General features: G+C 44.1%; 1 protein-coding gene across 4 annotated transcripts in view; it reads right to left on the reverse strand.

The window, feature by feature from the left end:
- ANKRD11 (ankyrin repeat domain containing 11) overlaps window positions 1-13,787 on the reverse strand; it is a 228,863-nt gene that overhangs the window by 33,457 nt on the left and 181,619 nt on the right. The window lies entirely within an intron of this gene.

A 13,787-nucleotide genomic window follows, 5' to 3' on the forward strand; every position in this document is an offset into this window, starting at 1 on the left:
GCTTGCAAAGTTTGACTGAAAATGCTAAATTCTTACTAATTCTGCAATGGCAGAAATCTCCTCCTCCACAGAACACTTAACATTAAAAGCGTGCGATTGTCAAGGATAAAAATAAACCTAAAAATGACTGCTGCGCTCTTGCTTTCACTTGCTGCAGTAAGACAGACGGGTTTGATGCAGGTAACTGCATTACTTGTGGATGCTGTGCTTACATCCTTCACAGGAAGGAAATCATCTTGTGATTAAAGCACAAGCCTGGGAGTTGGGAGACCTAGGATTTATCATCAGATCTGTTGCTCACCGGCTGTGTGACCATGGCAAAGTCAGTTCACTGCCCCGTGCCTCAGTTTCCCCAATGGTTAAAGGAGGATACCCCATCCCAGTGCATTCAGATTTATTCATTAATGTCTGTTGTGGCACAACCAACCTCCTCAAGATGGGGAAAGGTGGTAGAGAAATGCACAGTATTATGATCAGATGGTCAGGTGCTGATTGCTGCAGCACAGAGGTTCATCTGAGCTTTTTAAGCATTTGAAAGGAAGTATAGGAAATGGTCACAGGTTGCATTCCCTGTGCTGACTGCATAAGGAGAAGGGTGGGACTTTTGCTAGGGTTAATGCCCTTTAGGTTTGAGAGCTGTGAGCTGGATCCCAGACACGAGCTACAACTGTGAACACATGGGGTGGCCAGTTTTATTACAGGGGTGGCCAAATGTACTGATCCTCTGAGCTGCATATTGACAGGTTTCAGAGTAACAGCCGTGTTAGTCTGTATTCGCAAAAAGAAAAGGAGGACTTGTGGCACCTTAGAGACTAACCAATGCTCAAATAAACTGGTTAGTCTCTAAGGTGCCACAAGTATTCCTTTTCTTTGAGCTGCATATGATAATCTTCAGAAGTTGGAAAGCCAGGTGCACCCGTCAGGGCTTGGAGCTTCTGCCCTGCAGCAGGGTGGTGGGGCCTCCCACGGAACAGAAGCCACTAGACTCCCTTCCCTGCTGGGCAGAAGCCCCTAGCTCCACCACCCCACTGCAGGGCAAAAGCTCCGAGCCCTCCCCGTCCTCCCCCAGTCTGGTAGGCGGAGAATGGGGGGAATATGGAGGGCTTTGCGAGCTGCACTTTAACTGTAGAAGAGCCACATGTGGCTTGGGAGCTGCAGTTTGGCCACCCCTGTTATAATAGCTATGATCAGGGTTAGATGACGCAGCAAAAACACTTGTGCCCTGGCTACAATACAGCTTTCACTCTCACTGCCATTGCAGAATCATGCTGACACGCTTTCCCAGTGTAGGCAAGAGGGCAGTTTACAATCTATCTGGTTGCTGTACCCAGCCAAGGCAAACGTACCATGAAGCAAGAATGAATACAGCACAGAAGACTTCAAAGGTACATCTCCCAAAGACAGCTAGACTAACCTGGAATGATATCGTAAATGTGGTTGTCAGAAGAAAGCACTGTTCAGAAACATAGTTTTTACAAGATACAGGTTTTTAACTAGCTGCCTGGATTGCTTATTTGAAATGCAAATTATTAAGAATTTAAATACACTGAAATCTAGTGTAAATGCAGAACTAAATCCTCACACTGTTCAAACGCACTGACTTCAACTGACAAGCAAAATGAAAGTGCCATTACACACATTAAAGTTCTTTTTAGCCTGGGCATTTAACCTCTTCACAGCCAAAAGCTACTGCCACCGAAAACAATGCACAACATACATCAGCCTCTCTCATCAGACATCCCCATTGCTTTGAGCCAAAGGGTTAAGCCTATTTGCTGCTGCCCAGAAGAGTTTTGGCAAACTGAACTGAGTGCAGAAGTGAGACCCATAGGGTGGCCTGAAACCAAATATGTAAACAGGAAGAACAGAAATGGAGGAGGGGAACGCTGATTAGAAAGGATACAGGATGTGCTTCTTACCCTCTTGCAGTTTGGTTTCAAATTCTGAATCTAAGCAAGAAAGTTTGACTTTAAAAAGTTCAGTTTACCATAGTGATAAATGAAGCAATGGACAGAGGCTTTGGACTGGCCTTCCTGCTCCAGACCTATCCAGACATAACAGGGCTACAACTGTGTTTTTTATTTAACTGCTCCAGATACAGTAAACCTTTACTCATAATTTCACTCTACAGTAGTTTCTGTAAATGCCTCTATCACTTGGGGAAATGTTATTTTGTAAATCTTTATAGTAATGTTCAGTGAATGAAGAGCAAGACTTGCATTTGGCATCTATTGCAGTAAACAAGGAGGAAGATTATGTTACACTAACATGCCTTCGCAGGGGAGTGCTTGGAAAGTAAGCCCTTTCAGATGCGATTGCACCAATGCTACCATCCTCTTTCACAACCTTAAAGATCCAGACATGTTTCAGTTTGTTTTCCAGACGTGAAGGAAGCACGAGCTGATGCAGAGCATGTACACTGGAGTGCAGAAAACAAGAAAGGAAGTGGTGGCACTAATAATCCTAATGCTTATCATTAATACAAAATCTAATTTACAGAGGAATTGCAATAAGACCAACTTAAAAACCCACCACTTAGAGAGAGAGAAAGACGTTCGTAATTAAAACTGCTACCCCACTAATAGTGAAACATTCAGCCAAATCCCACCTTCCATTCACCTACGTTTGAAGAAGCTCATTTGCTGCTTGCTTTAACTTTCTATGACTCTAGAACAAAACTTCTGTTTTGCTATTTTGTTTAATTCAAGGTTTCTGTTCTTCTGGTGCAGACACTGAACTCACACTGACATTAATGGGAGCTAGACACAGACACGGGAAGAATTCAGAACCTGAATACAGCTATGCCTGCAGAATATAGGTAGGGAATTACTTTTAACTTCTTCAGCAAAACGAAAAATGTGAATCTGGGAACTCTAGGTGAAAGACCAGAGCATGAGTGCATTTCTAGGACAACAAAAGGATTCGCCCATTTGCCCATAGGCGGTTCTTGTGCCCAGATTAGATTCCAGGTCATACAACACACATGCACACAGTGCATTAATTTAGAGTACAAATTCTTTCCTGCTGGAAGGCTGTAGGTGGCTATCCAGAGGTCCCACAGCACATGCTGTTTCTTGTGGAGGCATTCAAGATTCAGCTGTCGGTTTAGCTCTGCATGTAGGCTTAGCACAATACGGGTTGAAGCACAGGCCTTAGCCGAGGTGGGAGGAAAAAAGGAGGGGTGGGAGAAGGAAGAAAGGCAACGCCAGCGAAAAATCCTGTACAATTTTTTTCAGTACATTCTGAGAAGCCTGACAGTTAGTGGTTAAGAGAACTCCAACCCAGAGCTTCACTGGCAGACTGCTGCAGTTTAGCAGCACAGCACCCCATTCCCTAGAAACATGTGGCTCCCTGTAACACACCAGCGTCTGTCTGAACTGCTTAGACATGACAACACAAGCATATAAGGTGGTACCACTGCCCAACAAGTAATGCATAAGAGGAACTTTTCCACACTGTGTGGGAAACTGACTGTTGGCTCTGTTAAAGCTCAGGATTTTCAACAGTGTATTCCCCAAACATGCAGCCAAACAAAGGATCAATAAGAATAAATCAGAATGGTATAGACAGCAATGGAGAATGTATTATGCCCCTGAAGAAAGCACAAGTCTCTGCTTTTCTTGTCTGCAGCACAGCATGCATGAAGTGACTCATTTTTACCAGGGAGGCTGCAGCACATAAAATGTTTTAATGCATTGGCGCGTCAGTTCAAATGAGAGAGGAAGGGGCGGTTTTACCGGAGGATGGCCAGTGAGCAGAAGAAGGGGCAGCAGACGACACAGGAACCCACACCTCTGTGGACAGGACAGGATCGGAATCTAAGGACAACGTGCACATGGCAAGACATAAGGCAGCTCAGAGATTTCAGAGCAGGGAGGACACCAGCAGGTTCCATATCCTGGCAGCTCAAAAGGGGAAGCAGCACAAACATACAGCCAGACAGACAAGGGGCAGCACAAGGAGGGTGGGCTGAAAGTCAGGAGAATGTGTTGTTGCAATGAAAGAGTAAAAAAAATGAGCAGGCTGCACAGACCTGAACGCAGGACAAGTACAGCGAAAGGAATAGGAGTGGGACCAAAAGGAGAAAGTCACATTACCGAGGAGTCTACAACAAGAGACTGATTTTGGTTGCATGGAATTTTATGCATACGCTGCATAGCCAACAATGCAAATGGATTGCAGGATCCCGTGGATGGAGATGGACGTCTGGCTGATCAGCCAAGGAAGCTCATGCCAAAACGGAAACAGTGGAAGAAAATGAGAGGGGGAAAAAATGCAGCAGCCTGTTCCAAGAGAATGACAGAGAGAAAAAGGTCACTCCCCTCTGCCCCTAGAAAATAAATCGGAGCGATCGGTGATTACTACCTAACCTAGGAGAGAGACACAGGCCATCAGTGGGAATTCATTCCCACATGCGCTAAACTGAAAGGTGTCCTAGACTGAAATTGTGCTGCAAGAAAGTGGAGTACTGGTAAATTATTGCTCTGAAGAGCACTACATGAACTCTGATATGTTACAAAGTCAAATGACCTTCCAAACCAAAAGCCTGACCTGCAAATCATTATGCTTTCTGTCAGGCCCATGGATGTCAGTGGATCTATAGGGCCAGGCCCCAATATTTTCGTTATCTTTAAAAGGCATAACTCAGCTAAGAGGGTTTAACGCTACCCCCTAGACTAGACACAGTTCAAATATCAGGATAATCCGCAGGTCTGGTTTAAACGAAGGAGACACCCTTCAACCAGAAGTGTGAAAAGACATCTCAGCAAAAGTGGCCATTTACTGGACCCCTGAGTAAGCAGCGAATGTAAAAACACAGCCCTTGATGTTAAACAGTAATAATTGAAAGTTACCGATAGTCCAGCTTCCAGACTTCTTGTTTATGCTGAAGAACAGTGAGGAGACGCTGGACAGAAGCTCCACATGATGTACAGCCCACGCTCCTTCTCCCTACCTGGGAAGCTAGAGGCAGGACAGCCTGTGGATACAGCTGATGAGAGTTCTTACATCAAGGAGCCAGCCATCAGGGACAGATTTTTGGTTCACAGAGGCTCACAGCACTCTCTCACCAGCTACATATATTTAAATACGCATTTAAATGGGATCTGAGCAATGGTGTTTGCCAGTCTAACTACACTGTGCTACCATTATGGGGCCCAGCTAGAAATGAAGAAGCTCTGACAGTCACTCTCTCGCTGGTTGCTAGGTGAGGACAGGTTCTGGACTATTTTAGTTAGGAAAGGGCCTATGCAGCACAGCTCCTCAGTCGCCCAGCCGCATGTATCGCACTGAAGCCAGCAGCAGAAATGCATACATGTAACAGCTTCACACATAGATGCATTTCTGAATGAGCCAGCAATTTGCTTCTCACGGATTCCCTAGCCAGCTTAGCCACTTGTGAGTAACAAGGCTGTTCCCATGGGAGGTATTTCTAAACATCAGCAGCCAGTTAGGCAACTCAGCAATGCACGTATTCCGGGGGTGGGGGGGTGGGGTGGGGGCGGGGGAGGAGTAGATGGTTTAGGTCATCTGATTCATCCAGCATTTCCAACCCATAATTAGACTCACACAGCATGTTTAAGCAGTAATACGAATGAGGCTGAAAAACAGTAGCAGCTTTCAAAGCTCCGAGGCCAACGCCTGCTGACTTTACTCATGCTAACCCCATGCCCTACAGCGAGACTCCTCACGTGGGTAAAGCTGACTGGATTTGGCTTTCTTCTCTCAGACAAGCCCTCAAAATCTAAAAGATCTGGGTGTTTAAATTCACCCCAAATTCTTTGCAACCACAGGCAAAGCAGCACTAGACTCCAGAGCCCCCAAGCACCCAAGGGAGGAAGTTCTGTAGTCTAGTGTTGCTTTGTAGTGCTTTTACCAGAAAAACTGACACACAGAGGGGCTCTTAGGAGACAAGGCTGCTTCCTAACAAACATGCTGAAGGAATTATCCACCACAGCTGGGAACGTGGCCCCAAGCACTGGGAACCCCACTCCTTTGTAAGGGGAGGGGGAGAAAGAAATAATCAAGGGCCCTAAGAATGAGCATGGGATGCTCACGCCCCTCCCCAAAAATCCACCAGCGGGGGGGGAAGGGGGAATTGGCTGGGAGCTGCTGCCAGTGTCAGACACTGGGATGGGGGATGAGCATAGGACAACCTCTCCACAGGGAGCTGACAAATGGCCTGACAGTCAAGGCCAGACATTTTGCCTGTCTTCCCTTAGTGAAGCTGAGTGTTTCCCTGTGGCAGTAGGGAAGTGCAGGGTGGAGCAGGGCACTGCATGATCAAGGGCAGTGCAAGAGGTTGACTAGGATAGCTGGACAGAGGGGAGGTGGGTGAGGGAATGCAGCATCACCAACCCCAAAAAGAGCTTAAAAATCATGATTCAAGGCCTCAAAGTCATTCAATTAAAAAACAAAACAAAACAGAAAAATGGGATTTTTGTGGTTTGCCTTCTTGTTTCTGAATCTTTAGGATCCTCCTGGGTCACATTTTCAAACTTCTCTCCATAACCATGAAGTCAGAAACCTCTTCTTTTTTTTAAATAAAAGCTGATATTCTCACACGATCACCTGACTCCAGGAGCAGGGGCTGTAAGAAGAACACCACCAAATATTGTGGGAGTTGGCAATAACTGTAACTTACAAGTTCTTTACTTTTGACAAATTGCTTATTTCTTGTTTGTTTAATGTCTGTGTCTGGCCTGTCTTTAGAATGCTAGCTCTTTAGGGCAGAGACTGTCTTTTCCCCTGTGTACACACCAGAGGGTTTTATTTTGGTGGAGGGCCCCAGGTTCTTCTGTGATTTAATTACCACCACCTCCCTCACACAGACACAGTCATTACAGCAAGGCTGAACCTGTGTGTGCAGTGATATTAGTGTTAACTCTGTTTCCACTGCAATGATTAAGCAATGCTGAGGGGTCTCATGACTGAAGTCTCATTGCTACTAAACCATGCATCATTCATTCCCTTTTACAGCCCAAGTAGAGCTTGTGTTTGAGGCAGAGCACAGACTGTGGTTGAAATGGAAAAACAGAGGTTTAAAAGGCACCAGCAGATACTGCTCTGTCATTAGCCACTGCTGCTAGACTGACAGGTGAAGAGGCAGGTTAATGATCAATTCTGGACTGATGGATCTAAGGGCAGCAGGTTTCAGATTACCACACACTGGTTTTAAATTACATTCTGCCTGCTGAAGATTCCCTCTGCAGTTTCCATTAAATGTGGGATTCTTCTTTCCTTCCCATCTCAAGCAGCTGTGAAGTGTTGCTCTGTGCTGGTAAACAGATGCAGCATTGTATCTCAGAAGTGGCCCATCCATACGTCCCATAATTTACCTCAGGGGTGTTGTGAGGCTAGTTATTATTTGTGAAGCATTCTGAATTCCCTGTGTTATAGATACCAAAGAAGTGAAAATCTACGTTATTAAATGGATTTTTTAAAAACTGGAACTGCTATTTTTCTCTTTACAATGGAATTTCTCAAGTGTTTGGGGGACTTTTTACTACAAAAAGCTGCTGTTAAAATACTGTTGGAGGTGTGATTTTACATTAGTTTAATCTGTTACTGTTTTCAACAGTGAAGAAGCAATACACACTGCAATAAAATCAAAGGGATATGTAGTAGGCATAAGACCACACTGTGTGTATGCTGTATTGTCCCTGTATTTTTAGTTTATACTTGGTTACCAAGCTCCAGACATCTTTCAGCAACAGCAGACTCTGTAAACAGGCTGAACTTGCAAAGTCCATTTTGATCTTCTCTTCTGACTACTATGACTTGATCAGCATCTCACACATGTATAAAAGAACCTTGCTTCTACAGATTCTGAACGAGCCAGAGGAAAGCGGCGAAACTAAATGGGGGTAGGAAAAAAGTTTAGACTTGCCCTGAGCAATTGTCCTCAGACCCAGCAAAACTTCAGACCAAGAGAAAATGATCAACTTGCACAGGAGGTAAAACATGAAATTTTTTTTAGACTTAGTATAATCCCCACCTCACCCTTGTGGATTTCAAGAATGGGGCTTATTGCTACACCAATAAGTAGCTCTGGATACCTAATGTTACTTCAGACACTGCCAATTTTGATCACAGCTTCTATGCTGTGTTCTGACCTAGGCTGCTCTGGGGGCTGGAATGAAACCAGAGTAGTCTGAAGGTTTTATTAAAATATACCCCCTGATGATCCAGGATCTGGAAACTACAGCTGCACCTTCCAACTGCCAGAAGCCATGGTCTCAAGTGCAACAGCCTTAAATCTCCAAGTTAAATCAAATTGTTTTCAGTAAAACCTAATTTAAGGAGTTTTCCACTCTGAGCTGTGCATTTCAAAGCAACTGTTCGCAGCAATACCAATCCAGTACCCAGCATTTGTAGAGTGGGGATAATACACTGCACTTCTTACTTGCTTTGCTACATATACAATATGAATACACAGGAATACGGAAAGCATACAGCTCAGTAATTAAGAGTCTGGTGCCTTTGAGTCAGCTCCATGACTCAGGTAGCAGTTTATTGCAAAACCACACATGGGCCTCAGGCAGAGTACAGCCAAGAATTTCATTTCTGTAAGTCTCAATTGCTGCCCCCACCTCTCTCAACCTCACCACTCAGCTGGTTTCACATTACGGCTATTTCGGCCTTCAATATACTGTCTTCCTCTCCTGCCCCTCTTTTCGTAGCCTCTCCGAGACTCTCCTATGCTTTGTGAAGTTAAAGTTAGCAAATCTGTTTGGAAAACGCCAAAACCCCTGTTTTCAGCACAATGAAGAGGTGCTCCAAACGGCAAGATTTGGCATTAATGGGTGAAAGGTTGGTTTTATTCTCTTGGCCTCTTTCCACGCTGCCTTGGCTATACTAGCTATATTTGCACGTAAACTGAAAAACATAGGTTCTTTAGACAACTTTTGGGTATGGGGGCAGTTTAGACAAGAGTCTCGTGTAGAGTTTGTAACATACATGTTTCATGAGCTTTAGGCGCATGGCTAAGTTTGTTCTATTGTTGTTTTAAAACATACATAAAGGCAATATACTTGATTAACTGCACGGGATCCTGGAACCAGGATTATTGCTCTAGGAGCCATTTTGAAACAGATAATTTAGAAAGGTTTAACACTGGCCCTACTGTTCCAAAACTATACACTTGAAAACAATGTTTGCAAGTAATATCTTCCATACACCCTGCCAAGAATGTTTAAGTAAGTGACAAAACCCTCTGTGTGGTATTCTGAGTGCTTGGTTCTGAATCAAGGCAGAGTAATGTCACACTGCGGGGTGGGTTGCAAATAAGACAGTTCAAGAATGAAACTGCTTGCTTGCTCTCTTTCTGAATACATCAGCACTCTACAAGCATTACATGCTTCCAAACAAACTCAAGGAGTAGGCTGCAAGGAGGAGGGTAGGAGGAAGTGCATGTGATCTGCTCAGCTTCAACAGCACCCACTGCAATATGATTCAAGGATCAGCACAGATGTCTCCCCAGCAAATGGACTCACTTGCTCAAGATGAGGGAAGTTGCTCTGGTGGCAGCTAAAAAGTTTGTTGCAATTTAATGGACAGAGAATAGGTGGTTTGGAAATCGACTAGGGAAGGGGAAAAGGTAGCAAGATCAGGGCTGAAGGGAGGAGGACATGGACACAGAGAAAACAAACAGGAAAGGAGAGGAAAAGAAAAGAATAGGTCTTCACTTAGGCTATGTCTACACTGTGCACCTTACAGCGGCCACACAGCTGAGCCATTGTAAGGTACATAGCGTAGTTGCTCTTTGTTGGCAGGAGAGAGCCTGCTGACAAAATAAAACCATCCCCAACGAGAGGGTGACAGCTCTGACAGTGGGAGAGTGTCTCCCGCAGACAAAGCACTGTCCACACTGGCGCTTTTTATCGACAAAAGTTTTGTTGGTCACACCCCAACTGACTAAAGTTTTACCAACAAAATGCAGTGTAGACACAGCCTAAGTGCCACTCCTAAAAGACTGGAACACCTGCTAAGTAGCTCACACCCTGCACAGGGACACAAGGGCAGGCAAACACAGAAAACACCTATGCAACAATACCTAATAATGGCTGCTACCGATCAGCACTGAGGCACCAACTGTAGTTCAAAGTCACCTTCAATTTAGAAGATAAAACAGAGATCTGAACAAACAATGGCTATTATTCACACCTACTTCCAAACAACATGTACAGTAGTTACTTTACATAGCAAAGCTGAAATAGAAGTATTTGAGAAGATACCATCAGACACACAGTGGCAAAAAAGACAGAGCTCAAACAGTAAATATCACTACAAATCCATGCAACAGGGTCACCATTTTCTATTTCAACTTTGAGAGAGAGAAATGCCCCATCAGCAGCAGGAGGAGAGAAAGACTTGCCCTCAATTTCAGTTCCCATATATTTAGGGCTGAATTTCACACCATAGCCATGAAACACAAACAAAAACATCCTCAAAAACACCCAGAACAATAGGTACTGAACTCCAACAAACTGGGCTGCATTATGTCAATGAACTGAGGTCAACTGTGTGACTGATTTGGTTAACTGACACGTTGCAATCCTACTTCTCACAATAGCTGAAATCAAAGTTGGAAAAAAAACCCTTCCTTCTCCTCCCATAGAGTATTCAGACAAGCAGAATCCTTCCAGAGAGAAACAGTGAGAATGGCTGATGGATGTTGAGTGTGCGGTGCAAGACCCATTGTCTGAGACATCAAAGACTTTCAGTGACTTGCTAGCCAGCATTTGAGTGGACATTGCCAGATGTGTGTGATTAGATAAGTGTCTCTCTCGCCACACGTGTATAAATTGGAGATTTGGGGGCACTCATCTGGGAATGCATAAGCTAAGTGGGCAACATGGTACACACACACAAATATGTTGCTACTAATCTACTGAAAGTCAGACCCTAAAATGGGACAAGACTCAAACCGTGCAGCAGAGTGCAATTCCCCAATGGCAGAGGTGGTGGGGGAAGGAGAATGACAAGACAACAAACCTTTTCCATTTGAAATGTCTGATTCTTTGAGTAAAGAAAAAACACAGCATGTTCTTGCTAAGCATCTTACTCGCACTGCACCATCTACCTGAACCTCCCTGCCCCCAGCCAGTGACTGAGTCACTTCCTCTCCTTGTCTCTCAGACAGGTTGTTAGAAACTCACCCACACTTTCTCAGTATATGAAGGGTGTCATTTAAACGCACTGTTGTGAGACTGAATTACCATTTTGCAGCCCGTTCCACTTCCTGACTGACACAAGGTGGCCATTTTGCTGTGTGTGTCAGCAGCGCCCCAGATGAGACATGACGAGGAGCGAAACTTGACATTTCTCACCCTCTTTGCCAAGGACCAACTCTGTAGGAGAAGGTGTGTTCTGAGGAGGCGTCAGTCTCATGACTGCAAAAGGGTGGAGTCAAAGGTTGCTGGCAGCAGGGAGGAGCTGCAAGACAGGGTAGGCAAGTGGCCTCCAACTAGCCCTGGCGGCTGCTGCTCAATAGCATTTTGAAGACAGCAAGAAAATGGGGTTAGGGAAGAATCTTGCGTGGCGATGCTGCTGACAGCAGGGCCATCAAACCTCCCTCATCCGCTTGTCTTCTGCTCAGATTACAGGCTGGCTGCAGAACCTAGGCAGGATGTTGATGGATGAGATAGAAAGAGCCAAGCTGCTTTTTCACATCCCAAGAGGAGTTTGGAGCACTCCAAAAAATAGCCTTGTCTTGTAAACTGAGACAATTACCCCTCGACACCATTGGAAAATTAATGCAGAGCTTCACAATGACATTTTAATAATTGTTATGATCACTTTATCCTTGAAATAGCCTACAATGAACTTATGACTCCCCTTTCCCTGCAAATACATTGTTTGGTTGAGAATTTAAATGTTAAAAGGCAGCAGTGAAGGTTCCAACACCAGGCTTAACTCTTTTCCCCTCAGTAGCCCTGGCCACACTGGTCAGAGACTCCTAAACTCATTCAAGTCAGACATAGCCTAGGACACTGGGACTAATCAGATGGTCACCAAGCCAAGTACTATCCAGAATGCAAACTGCTTAGCTTTGAAAATGAGTCAAGATCACACCTTTTCAGAGCAGTAACACAATCTGTTCTCAAGTGACCAGGGGCTGCCCTCTCTCTTTCAATTTACTGTGACCTCTATCACATATTCATTCCATGATGTATTTACTCATCAATATGCCAAGAATGCAAAAATGACGATTCATACCTAGAAATGGCAATCAATTTGAGTTACACTTTAACAAGATAAACTAAGTTTTGGAAACTGTCTCTCAAGACAGGGAGTTCGGCAACAGAAGAAACTGCCATTCAGCACAATGAAATTCACAGAAATTCGACTCTATCCCCAAGCAAACCAAACATTATTTATTAACCAACTGACAAAACTGTGCTAGCAACTTGGCTCAGACAATCCTTGGGTATGTTTTAAAACCAGCCTTACAAACTTTTAATCCAAACAAAATCAGTCAATAACTCAGTATACTGACCATGTGACACAGACTATACCTTGTCATATCAGACTCTGACCGTTATATTTAACTTGGGAAAAATAAATGCAAAAGGGCCGAATCACATTGTACAGAGGTCGAGCTGTATCCTCCTGCTTATTAGAACCCCAGGACCTTGTGATGTATAAGATTAGTCTTACAGTTCAATTACATGTAAGGAGTTAGAGAAAATGGAAATGGAAAACCCCTCCTAGTACCTGTTATGGTACAAGCAGGGGCCTTGTGCAATCTGGTCTTAAATAACTCAGACAACAGGGCTTTCATCCCTTTCCTTGGAGTTTAACCCACAGTCTAGTAGACATCACTGTTAAGGAAGTTTCCCTGCTACTCCCTTTACCCATTTCATCTTCTTAACTCTATAGTGACCCTTGGACTATCTTAATCTCCTCTCCCTCTGAGGTGATTTTGCCTTTCAGTCGCTTGTCGACTTGCCTCACCTCAGACTTCTTAGTCATCCATCTGAATTATACTGGGTTAGCTTTTAATGTTAATAATTTTTGCTGCTTTTCTCTGATCTCCTTCCACGGTTTTTACTGATTTCTGATGCTGACGTGACTAGAACTGTACATGGTATTTCAAGTGCAGAGTGTACACGACGTTCCACCAGTGCGGTATGATCTGTGATGGCATGTCTTACGCATGGGCAGCCAAAAGCGATATTGGCTTTGCTTTCCACCATACATTGCAGCCTCATAGCCACTCTGTGATCCATAATTCCCCCTGCTAGCCTGACTACTTGCCCACACTGCCACGCATCATTTGGATTATTTTCCCCAAATGCACTAACAGGTATTTTTACAGACCGAATCATTTTATTTCCTGCTTATATTTCTAAGTTCTTTATATCCCTTTGTACTATTTTCTCCATTCTCAATGTTTCTTGTCACATCTCCCAATTTCGTATTACTTGCAAATAAAGTAGCAAGCTAATCTCTTCTTCTAGACCACCGATAAAAATGTTACATAAAACGGGGGCGAAAATTGCCCGGCTGAAGGAATCACTTCTCCACCCCCAACTCGATCTAGTGTCATTTATTTATGCTCTTTCAACCAGTTTTACATTCGACAGTACAAATAAGCAAGGCCACCTGAATGACCTTTTCAGCTTTAAGACAGGATGGTCCTGTATCAAAAGTGTTAAAGTCAAACTACAGTTAAGTGTGTGTAGACATGCGTGCACATGCATATTATCCTTCAGATTTATGATATAGACACACACCAATGTATTATCAAATAGATTTCTCCCGGTATTTAACAAATTCCGACT

Source organism: Lepidochelys olivacea (assembly GCF_965140295.1).
Source record: "Lepidochelys olivacea isolate rLepOli2 genome assembly, chromosome: 12".
NCBI classification, from domain to species: Eukaryota; Metazoa; Chordata; order Testudines; family Cheloniidae; genus Lepidochelys; species Lepidochelys olivacea.